A 12,554-nucleotide genomic window follows, 5' to 3' on the forward strand; every position below is an offset into this window, starting at 1 on the left:
ATCAAATTCAAGTTCAGTTCATGTTCTGGATAGAGCATTTCTTTGCATACATTCTTAGGGTCTTGTGATTTCCCCCAGATACTGTCTTAATACCTCAGTGTTTGGTGGAAACAATTGCATTCCACAAAGACAGGTACATAAGGGAAGGCAAAATAAGGGCTGTGTTGGGAGACAGCACCATGGAAACAGATCTGCAGCAAAAGAGAAGAGACTTTGCATTCTGCTGGGGGTTGGGCATGCTGATGGCAGAACTTCTCTTTCTCTGGATTCCTTCTCCTTTGCACTACACAGTGGCAGGGAGCGAGTGCAGACATACTGAAATTGAAGTTGAAGATGTCACCCTCAGAGGAACCTTGTGGCCAGAGAGTGTGAGGTAGGAGCCTCCCCACCCTCCATACTCCACAGTACACATACAATCTAATTCTTGGTGAGCTTTGCAATCATGTTTGTCTGATTCCAAATCCATCCAAACTATGAACAAGTTACTTAACTCTTCAAAGCTTTCATTTCTTCTCTAAAGTCAGGATGACAAAGTCTTTTTTGCTTTTGGTTGTTGTGAGGATTAAACAAGATTATTTAGGTAAAATGTACGTACAACATGACACATAGCTCAAGAAGAAAGCAATTGAGGGATTCTTTTCACATATATATTACGTGCAATGTTGGCAGATTCTTCACTCGCTGCGGATTAGGCAAAGAGGAAAGAATAATAGAGCAATGGCATGAAAGGAGAGAGAAAGATAAACAGATGACTGTAATGGAACAACCCCAGAGAGACAGAGCATGAATAATCCCAAATGGGAAGCAGCAGACAAAGAAGCAAAAGAACGCTTAGATAAAGTGAGCCCCAGGCATAACAAAGGGTATTATAAGAAAATAATGTGAACCTAGTATTCTAGTCGTATTTCTTTCTGTGCTTTGTTTCCTGACTTTTGTCTCATTCTTAGCTTCACCTCATATATTTTGGCATACCCAATCCCTGCCTTATGAAAATTTCTTTGAAGTTTCTCCTTTCCTTATTTCCACTCTCCTCACCCCCATTTTTCCCTCTCCATTAATACCAGGGCTTCCACTACGATTTATCTTTTGCTATTCTCTTTAAGTATTGATTTTTCTAGCCCACCAGTTACTTTTCGTCCCTTCTAGATTCTAAGAAAATTCTCTTTTCTCCAACCACCCCCCCAACCTCTTTTTGGTGACCACTTAACAAATTCCTTCTTAAATCTCCTATTCCTGTTATTATTTGTCCACTGGTAGTTAATTATTTCTTGTCTAATTTTTAATTATTTGTGCCAGTTGGAGATTCTAATCAAGGGTTGTTTATCAGCACATGTGTTGAATGAGAGTGTTTGCTTATAGAGCTTCAGATGCTTTGTATTTCAAAACCTTTATTGGATGACATTGCTCTGAGAACAATAGATCTATTCAGTATCATTATATATGTGATAAATAAGAAACACATTGTCTTATCTGAAGTGATATTTAAAGCAGTTTTTCATCAATAAAAATATATTGGTATATAAAAGTGTTACATTGTATAGGGCTATTTAATAATTGTTGTTGTGTACCATAGAGTCAGAACTGACCCATAGCTGACACTCTGGTGAATTTTCAGAAGCAGTTAAGAAGAATGCCCATCCTTCTTCCATAGAGCAGCTGGTGGCTTCGAACCATTAGCCTTCAGGATTGCAAAGCAGCTTCTTACCAATAGGCCACCAAAGCTCCTATTTAATAATAACTATTTAATAAATAACTCACGTTATTTAATCACTAAAAATTGTTTTCTTGTTCTGGTTATCTAATTGGGAAAAATGAAGATTTCCTAGTTTAGATTATCCATTGGTTATTTAGATTATCTACCTGGCCAACTGACTAGAAGAGATCCATATTTATTCCCAATACAAAAAAAGGTGACCTGACAGAGTGTGAAAATTGTTCTACAATATCAATCATGTTACATGCAAACAAAATCCTGCTGAAGATTATCCAGAAATGACTGGAACATTGTCAGAGAACTACAGAAATACAAGCTTGGTTTAGAAGAGGTCATGGTAGAGAGCAGAGAGTACCAGAGGAATGTCTATCTGTGTTTCATTGGCTATGCAAAGGCATTTGACTGTGTGGATCACAACAAATTGTGGCTAACCTTGAAGAGAATGTGAATCCTAGAACACTTGATTGTACTTAAGTGCAGCCTATAGTTAGATCAGGAAGCAATAGTCAGAGCAGGGTAACACTATATGGTTCAAAATCAGGAAGAGAGTGTGTCAGAGATGCAGCCTGTCTCCATACCTTTTCAATCTATATGCAGAACACATCATTCGAGAGTCTGGGCTTTAAGAGGAAGAATATGGCATAAAGATTGAAGGAAGACTAATCACAACCTTCATTACACAGATGATATCACCTTGCTTGCTGAAAGTGAGGAGGACCTGGGATGTTTTCTTCAAAGATAAAGGACTGTGATCTTCAATATGGATTGAGGCTCAACATCAAGAAGACAAAGATTCTTACCCCTAGGCCAATTAGCAGTACCGTGACGGATGGAGAAGAGACTGAGTTTGTTAACAGTTACAGTTCGCTTGGCTCCACAATTAACACTCTTGGCACCAGCAGTCAGGAAATCAAAAGATGAATTGAATTGGGAAAAGCGATTGTCATAGACATTTCCAGAGTGCTGAAGAGCAACAATATCAGTCTAGAGACTAGGTGTGCCTAATCCAGGTCATGGTCTTCACAATTACTTGTTATGCATCAGAGAACTGAACAATGACTATGGATGACAGAAGAAGAATTGATGCCCTTGAGCTGTGGTGCTGGTGAAGAGTATTGAACATACTATGAACAGCCAGGAGAACAAATAGGTCTGCCGTGGAGAGGGTGAAACCAAATTTCTTCTCGGAGGATAGGATTCTGAAGCTCCATCTCAAGTACTTGGGGCACATGGCCAGGAAGGACCAGTCCTTGGAGAAGGACATTATGCTTGGAAAGGTGGAGGAAAGAAAGTACAGGAAAGAAAGACCCTGGATAAGATGGAGTGACACAGTAACTGGGACAATGGGATTAAGTGTGTTTGGGTCAGTGAGACTGGCTCAGGATAGGGCAGGGTTCAGAGCTGTTTACATGGGGTTGCTGTGAGTTGCAGGTGACTCAATGGCACATAACAAAAACTTTTGCCAATTAGATCTAATATAGGTAATACTTTCAAAGATGACAAAGTACTCAAGACAAATATTCTTTTCTATTTCAACAAAACTGGTTTTTTAGGTTAAAGATTAATACAGTGTATGGTTTTTGTTCAAGGTTAAAAAAATTATGTAGGACAATAAGTTTGGGAATTTTTCTAGCTTTCATTGATATACTAAGCCTAGATTCTGTTAGAAATTTTAAATTCTGCTTCACATTTTCATCCCTTTGGTCTATTTAGTGTTTGATCAAAATATTCAGTAATGGCAGTCTAGTACCATCAGTTTCCTCATGGCAAAATGATTCATGGAGACAAATAGACTTGCAGTTTAATTTCTTCCCTCACTTTTTAACTTTCTTCTCTATTCTCTCGGAAAATTGAAAACAATTGTTACCTTTTGGATCTTTCTTTCACGTTGCCATCAAATCCAAACTAATGTAGAGCTGAACCTCCAGCAGGTTTCAGAAGCTGTAAACTGTGTGAGTGGAGATTGCTCATCTTTCTCCTGAGGTGGATTAGAAAGGCCTGCCTTTGAGGGGACTACACAATATCCTGCCCACTAAGGCTACCAGAGCTCACTATGTCTTGTATGGCCAATAGTAAATAGCAAAGTTTATTCTTACGGCCAGCCACAACAGCGAAACAATGATAAAAATTTGCTCTCATGTCTCAACACATCCAAACATTCTATTGTGTTAAGGGTTTATTGTTCAAAAGGACTTCCCTAGCCACTGCCTTTGTCTTTGTAATGTGGGTGGGTGGGAATATATGCATAGGTTGTGTTAGTCTATCCACAAGGAGATTGACTAGTCTTGCCATTAAATTGAGTGGATCTAGCAGCAGAATTCCTTCAAAAGCATCTTGAACTTCTTCCTTCATCACCATTGCCTCATGTGTTGTTTCATGAAACCCTTTCATGTCAGCCATTTCTTTTTGGTATTATACCTCTGTGTACTCCTTTCAACTTCTTTTGATGCTTCCTGGGGCATTCAACATTCTGACTTCAGCATCCTTAAATGTTGCAACATGAAGCTTGAATCTGTTCTTCAGTTCTTTCAGCTTAAGAAATGTTGAACATGTTCATCCCTTTAGATTTTTTTTACTCCAGCTCCATGTACATGTCATTAGAATACTTCACTTTTTCTTCTCAAACTGCCTTTTGAACTCTTCTGGTCAGCTCTTTTAACGTCTTGATTTTTTGCCTTTGCTTTGGCTTCTCAGCGTTGTAGTATAACACTCAGAATCTCTTCTGACATCTATCAGTGACTGGAGCAATGAGATTAGCTCTGTTGGAGACAATGAGATTGGTTCAGGACAGGGCAGTTTGCAGAGCTAATATACATAAGGTCTGTATGACTCGCAGGTGACTTGATGGCACACAACAACAGCAGCAGCAGCAGGGTTGAGCAATCTCATTGTCAGCATAGAAGAAGCTAGAGTATGCACTGTTTCCTTCAGGACCAGAGATTTTCCCTGACTGGGGCTTATGGGAGCAACAGCCATAGCAGCCAGAAGTCTAGAACAAGAGATCTGACATGAGATGAAGCTGACCTTGGGACCGCTATGCCATGGAACAGGAACTAAGAGCCTTTTACTCAAGTTTTTGGGAACTAAGCTTGGAGGGATAGCTATAATTGGCAGGACTAAGAGACTAAAACCATAGGCTGAAGGTTGAGGTGTATGTGAGCACATTTCTATAGTTATCCTGAGTGATTCTATTCTAACTAAACAAAATTTTAGAATTTTTTTTTTTTTTTAAAATCCTGAATTGGTTCTGTGAGCTATTCCAGTGGGGTTTGGACCCAGTAGAGCAGTAAGATTGATATTGGAGTGAGTAGAAAGTTCAGGAGCATGCAGCATATGCCTGATCTCACAAGCGTTGGTTTCATGTTGTTGATGTTTTTGACAGATAGTTCCCCTTTGTGGAATTGGTGATGGTCAGAGAGGGCTCTCCTTACACAGCACTTGCTCTTTTCACATTACCTATATGTGATCACATCCTTTCAAGAACACCTCCACCTGTATCTCTGAAACAGTGAAAGCTTTATAATAATTTATTTTAGAATAAAAGAAAAATTGGTTATTAGTCATCTACAATCCTAGGTTCTGACCCAAAAGTCTTTCCCCTCTTTTCCTGAGACTCTGAGTATTTCACTTGGTTCTTTTCAACTCATTGTTCTCATGTATGACATAAACCTGCCCTATGTAACAGTTTACTGAAAATAACCAGAGAGTTCAATCTGACTCCAAGGAACACAACAATAGCAGTATTTGGAAGGTTTCTTTAACTTACAACTCAAGCTGCATTCTTTTAACTAACTGAAGTCCAAGAAAGCTTCAAAAGCACAGTCATTTTAGAAAAGTCAGATTTTCATGGGTGGGGCTCTATTTAATTAGAATTCTTTTAATGTTCTCTATATCTAATCCAAAGAGAAAGTTACGTCCCTGAATTGACTCATAAGAAGATGGAGTAAAAAGAAAAAACAATCAATGATGCAGAGATGGGTCATACCCCCAAGGTGAAAGAGACACCCTACCATGCACACAGTTCCTTAATCTCTTCCTTCTCTCTTTCCTTGATGTTGAGTAGGAACAGACTCCAGCAGATTTTCAGAGACTGTAAATCACATAGGAGGAGATTGCCTATCATTGTCGTGTGGAATAGATGATGGGTTCTATACACTTGGATTTTGGTTGACAGTGCAACTTCCTATCCACTGCATCTCCAAAACTCCCTAACCTCTCATCAGTACCTCTTTTGAATAAAACCATAGGGAAGATGCTTTTTAAATCTCTAAATTATCTTTTTTTAATTATTTCATTTTGTTTTTGTTATTATTGTTGCTTGCCTTTGAGTTGAGCACGACTCATAATATGCTAGGATCTATATTTTTAACTCATTGAGCAATTATTTGAAATTTTATTTTTTTAAGCTTATAGTCTTTAATTATTTAAAATAATTGATCATTTTTTTCTTCAATTATTTCTTTTCTCCTTCTGATACTCTAATATTTACTCTAATATTGGAGGGCTTTCTAAACATATTTTTTTATTTTCTTAATTTGGTTTACATTTCCCCACTTTTTGCCATTTTTTTTTCTTTTTAATAGATTTCCACAAAATTGTCTTTAAATATTCTACTGCTCTTAAAGTTTCCACTGCCTTGTTGCTTGATTGCCTATGAACAAAAGGCTTGAAGCCCCTCTGCAACTATCAACATTTATCAAAGTTTATAGGGCTTCCAGAGGCATGTTATTTAAGAAGTGGATGCCACTTCTGCTTCCAATTGATTTATTTAAATTTTAGTGAAGGTTTATAAAGAGTTTGGTTTAATTCATTCATTCATGTGCACTTTTCTTCCTCCCTTCCCCAATACATTTACTTTTGACGACATACCCCTGCAATTTGGTTCTAAACATTCTATAGACAACATCAGTCAAAGCCAGAGCATAATTCCTCTCCTCAGATGAGGCATCAGTTAATAAAACTGGGCTTAGACCACACTATTTATCCCTTATTTATGGTATGTCATTTTCTCCCTGAATGGTTGATAAATCCCATCTAAAAAGACTATGAAGGAAGAGCTTGATGTGAAATCCTTGTGGGTTCTGAGTTTTTCTGGCCTGTGATCTTTTAATTATATCTCATGTTGAATGATAATTTTAATGAGTTTTTTTACAAAATACCTTCAAGAGCAGTTTTTGTGCATGCTTCTGAAATCCAAGGCAACTTGAAAGCCTCTGGTTTTTCTATTCCTTATGGGCTTTGTAGGACTGATCAAGATAAACATAGTCAGGATAGATGGTTCCTGTTTTCCTGGGTTTGGGGCTCAGAACACTTACTTGTGCTCACGTGAGACCTATACTTATACTAAGAAAACTGTTGTTTGAACAGAGAAAGGGAACATCACACAGTTTAAAATAAAGAAAAGTGTAAGTTAGGACTATATCCTTTCTCCATAATCGATTATTCAGTCTGTCTGCTGAGCAATTAATTTGAGAAGCCTACACTTTATGAAGAAGCATGAGGCATCCAGATAGGAGGAACAACCTATGTTATGCAGATATATATGTAACTTCGAGTTGCAGTACTTAAGGATGCTTTGGGCAGAATATTAAATGATACAGGAAGCATTAAAAGAAGATGGAAAGAGTATACAGAGTTATTGTACCAAAAAGAATTGGTGGAAACAGAAGCATTTCATGAAACAGCGTATGAGCAAGAGCCTGTGGTGATGAAGGAAGAAGTTCAAGCTGCTCTGAAAGAACTGGGGAAAAAACCCCCAAAACCCAAAAAACAAGGTCCCAGAAACTGATGGAATACCAATTAACATATTTCAACAAACAGATGCTGCCCTGGATGTGCTCACCAAGTTGTGCCGTGAAATCTGAAGGACAATCGCCTGGCCAACTGACTGGAAGAGATCTATATTTGTTCCATTCCAAAGAAAGGTGATCAACAGAGTGTGGAAATTATAGAACAGTATCATTGATATCACATGCAAGCAAGACTCTGCTGAAGATTATCCCAAGATGACTGGAACAGCCCAACAACAGAGAACTGCCAGAAATGCTGGGTTTAGAAGAGGCTGAGGCAATAGGGATATTATAGTTAATGTCAGATGGATTTTGACTGAAAGCAGAAAATCCCAGAGGAATCTCTATCTGTGTTTCATTGACTATGTAAAGGGATTTAACTGTGTGGATCACAAAAAACTATGGTTGGCTCTGAGAAAAATGGGAGTTCCAGAACACTTGATTGTGCTTATGCAAAAGCTGTACTTGGATCAGGAGGTAATCGTCAGAACAGAGCAAGGAAACACTGCATCGTTCAAAATTGGGAAGGGTATGCATCAAGGATGTGTCCTATCTCCATATCTTTGCAATCTATATGAGTAACAGATTTTCCAGGAGGCTATACTCTATAAGGAGAAGTGTGGCATCAGAATTGGAGGTGGACTCATCAGCAATCTACATTATGCTTGCTGAAAGTGGGAAGGAGCTGAAGTGCTTATGGATTGAAGCTCAACATCAAGAAAAGAAGATTCTCACCACTGGGCTGATTGACAGCATCATGATAGATGGTGAAGAGACTGAGATTTTGATAGCTTCAGTTTGCTTGGCTCTGCAATCAACACTCTTAGTACCAGCAGTCAGGAAATTAAAAGATGAATTGCATTGGGAAAGCATGCTGTCAGAGACCTCTCCAAAGTACTGAGGAGCAACGATGTCAGTCTGGAGACTAAGGTGCACCTGATACAGGCCATGGTCTTTGCAATTACTTGCTATGCATCAGAGAGCTGGACAATGACTAGCGATGATAGAATGAGAGTTGATGCCTTTGAACTGTGGTGCTGGAGAAGAGTATTGAATATACCATGGACTGAAAGGAGAACAAACAAGTTTGTCCTGGAGAAGGGGAAGCCAGGTTGCTTCTTGGACGCAAGGAGATTCTGAAGCTTTGTTTGACATACTTTGATCATGTTGCAAGGTGGGGTCAGTCCTTGGAAAGGGACATCATGCTTGGGAGGGTGGAGGAACAGCACAGAAGAAGAACCTCAATGAGGTGGATTGATTCAGTCACTGGGATAATGGGGATAGGTGTGTTGAAGATAATAATTTTGACAAGGGTATGTTGTTAAGAGGAACCAATCTGGAAAATTGGAGAGTCAGCAAAAGAAAGGAAAACCCTCAAGGAGGTAAGACTGATACAGCGACTGCAGCAATGAACTCAAATATGTTAAAGATGATGAGGGTGACACAGGATAGGACAGGATTCAGATTCATTGTTCATAGGGTCACTATAAGTTAAAGTCAACTTGACAGCACATAAAAACAACAGCTTTCCTGTGGCACTACACTCAGCTGCTCCTGAAAACAGCTTCAAATTGGCCTTTTTGTGTCTACAATCTGCAGTCTTTCTAACATATTACTGTCAAACTTGCTTAGGTGCAGGTGCTGCTCAAAAATACTCAGTAGTTTCCTGTTTACACTGAAGTTTAAACTTTTATTGAAGTCCATGGACCTCAATGCATGCCTCTTACTTCTTTCAGGTCTGCTTAAATATTACGGCTCTAAGTAGAGGCTTTTCTAGTTAACCTGTGTGAAATTGTACCTATGTTGCATCGTTTCCTCACTTTGTAGTGTACTCTATTTTACATATAGTATTGGACACTATCCTATCACCCTAGTGGCCTAGTTGATTGAGAGTTTCACTGCTCTAGGCCACATCTCACTGGTGGTATGATTTCACCAGCAGCTCCAAGGGAGAGAGATGGACAGTCTCCTCTTTGTACATTTGTTTAGTTATTGTTCTCTTTACTCTAGAATGTAGCTCTGGTGGCCTAGGGGTAAGAACCTGCACTGCAGTCCTGAATGTATACAGTTTGAATCCATTGGCTACTCCATGGGAGAAGGATGAGTAATCTCCTCCCAAGTGATTAGCTGCCTCTGAAAACCCACTTGAGAGTCAAATATGGGTGGGTCTGACTCCATGGTGGTTGACAACAGCAACAATATCCATTTTAGCTAGGGCTTTGCCTGCTTTGCTCCAAGTATCCAATCACTAGATCAGTCCTTGGTACATAGTTGTGTAGTTGTGTACTGTCAAGTCGGAACTGACCATGTGGAGGGTTTTCAGAGGCAGTAAATTGCACAGGAGAACATTGCCTATCTTTTTCCCATGTAGCAGCTGGTGATTCTGAACCATTTACTTTTGGATTGGCAGTACAATCTCTTACCACTAAGCCACCAGAGGTCCCCTCGTGCATAGTAGAAGTTTGATATCTTAAATTATTGCCATGTAGATGATCAAACTCATGGTGACCCCATACAGTTGAGACTACAAATGTTTCATAAGGTTTTCTTGACTGGGGTTTGATGGAAACAGATTCCAGGTCTCTCTGTCATGGAACTGCTAGGTGGATTTAAACCTCTAACATCTTGCACAGAGGTTCCTCTGAGCATTTTGTCTATAACTCTTCATTAAAGCCCTCCTCATGAAAGTGAGGATGGCAATTTCTTTTCTCCCATATTGGTTTTTAACATTAGCTCTTTAACTAAGATATTATTGGGGGGAAAATAACAGAATGATTCTCAAAAAATACTGAACCACATCCTCAGTGTGCCCAAGCTGGCCTTGGGCAGACACACCTTACTTAATCTAGGCTTAAGGGAGCTGGCTCTGCAGGTACACTGGCCAAAACATAACCTCAGACTCCTTGTTGGAATCAGCTAATAGGTCGAACCTCCACTGTATTTTCCAGGGAAAGAGAATGCCCATCTTTCTTCCACAGAGCTGGTAATGGAACTGAAACACCAGAAAGGTACAATCTTTGTATCTATGCCACCTACTTTTGCTGTTAAATCCACTCAATTCAACTCAACAGGATAAGGAAAAACTAACCAATCCCATAATTACTGTAAACACATTTTTCCACTCATGTAGTGAAAGTCAAAGTTGATGGCTAGGAAAGCCATTTTGAACAATAAACCCTTGGACACCACAAGGTTTAATCTATTTTGAAGGTTGTAGTCTTTGATCTCTGCTAGGAGTTGTTATTGTTCTTAGGTGACATGGAGTTACTTTTGACTCATCATGACCCTGTAGACGACAAATCTGAACCTTGCTTTATCCTGAACAATCTGCACTATCTCTGATACCCTTGAATCCATTGCAGCAATCCCTATGTCAATCCATCTTGTTGGGGGGGGGGTGTCTTCCTTTTTCTCTGCCCTTTAACCTTTTCCAGTTTGGTGTCTTTTTCCATGGACTGGAACTTCTATATAAAAAGCCCAAAGTATGTGAGACAAAGTTTCACCAACCATCTTCTAAGGAACACCCTGGTTGCACTTGTTTATTCTTGGTAATCTACAGGATATCTAGAACTCTTTTCCAGCACCACACACAACTCAAAGGATTGGTTCTTTGTTGGTCTTTCTTATCCATTGTCCAACTTTCCGATGCAGAAGAAATAATTTAAAAGACTATGGCTTGAATGAGGTGCATCTTGGCCCTTAAACTGACATCGTTGTTCTTTAGCACTTTGGCTAGGTTCTTGAAAGCAGATTTTCCCAAATACGTCACGTCTTTTAATTTCTTGACTGCTGTTGTCCTGGGTGTTGATTGTGGATTCAAGTAAAATGAAATTGTTGATGATTTCAATCTTTTCTTCATCTATCATAGTGTTATCATAATCATAATGTATGGGTCTAGAAGTGAAGATATTTTTGTTTTCTTTATATTAAGATGCACCCAGATTGAAGGTGATAGTCTTTGATACTCTTTGCAACAAGTTTCTCAAGTCCTCTTCACTTTCAGAAACCAAGATTGTGCCGCCTGCATTATACAGGTTGTTGTTCAATCTCCCTCTGATCCTGATACCATATTCTTCATAACGACCAGCCTATTGAATATAGACAGATTGAACAGGTATGGAAAAAGGATACAACCTTGATATACACCTCTCTTGGTTTGAAACTATGCATTATTCTCTTGTTCTGTTCAAACAACAGCTTCCTGGTCTAGGTACAGATTTTTCTATGTGTTGATGGCACATAACAAAAACAGCAGGTTTAGATTCCATTCATTGATAGTATCTGCTAGAGGTACAGATTATTTCAAGTAGTCCTAGTAATAATGTAAAAATGATGGTAGATGTTTGGTGTTTACTGAATAACTGCAGAAACAAATATGAGTTCCTAAAATACCATCAAATCAAAACCTACTCTACTACATCTGATTATTCATCAAATACCCGAGGCTGAACTTGTACATATTAAATTATTTATAAATTTATAATGATAATAAGATTAACTGAAAGGATATGTTTAGAACTAACAATTTTCTTTTTTATTTCCAGTTTTATCTTTTATGAGGATTTTTCCTAGGGCACAATCAATAATCCACTTTCTTCTACAGGCTCATTTTTCAGTCTCCCAAAATTATATTTCCTCTAGCCCTGCTGCATCCTGCTACCTGTTAGTTGAAGATAGGTTTGATAAACATACAGAACAGGTGAAGAGTTTACAGTGACAAAGAGGCAAAAATTAGATGCCTAAGTGAATGGAACTTCCTGAGGAGATAACTGTTTAAAGTCAATACTATTCTGATCTGGTTTTAGGTGTGAGGATTAAATATGAAAATGTTTGTAAAGGGACTTAATAAAGAGATAAATGCACAGTATACTTGATAGAGATGCATTGTAGTAGTAAAGTATGAAAGTAATAAGTGCTATAGTTTACCTAGGTCCTTCTACTTAAAACTTTGAAGAGCTGTGAATCAATCTTTCTATTTGAAGTTCATGAAATTTTAAGGTTATCCATATTTAAAAGAATAAGAGACACACAAGCAATGAGAAATAGTATTT

Source organism: Elephantulus edwardii, unplaced genomic scaffold (assembly GCF_000299155.1).
Source record: "Elephantulus edwardii isolate Elephantulus edwardi_28Jun2011 unplaced genomic scaffold, EleEdw1.0 scaffold00047, whole genome shotgun sequence".
NCBI lineage: Eukaryota > Metazoa > Chordata > Mammalia > Macroscelidea > Macroscelididae > Elephantulus > Elephantulus edwardii.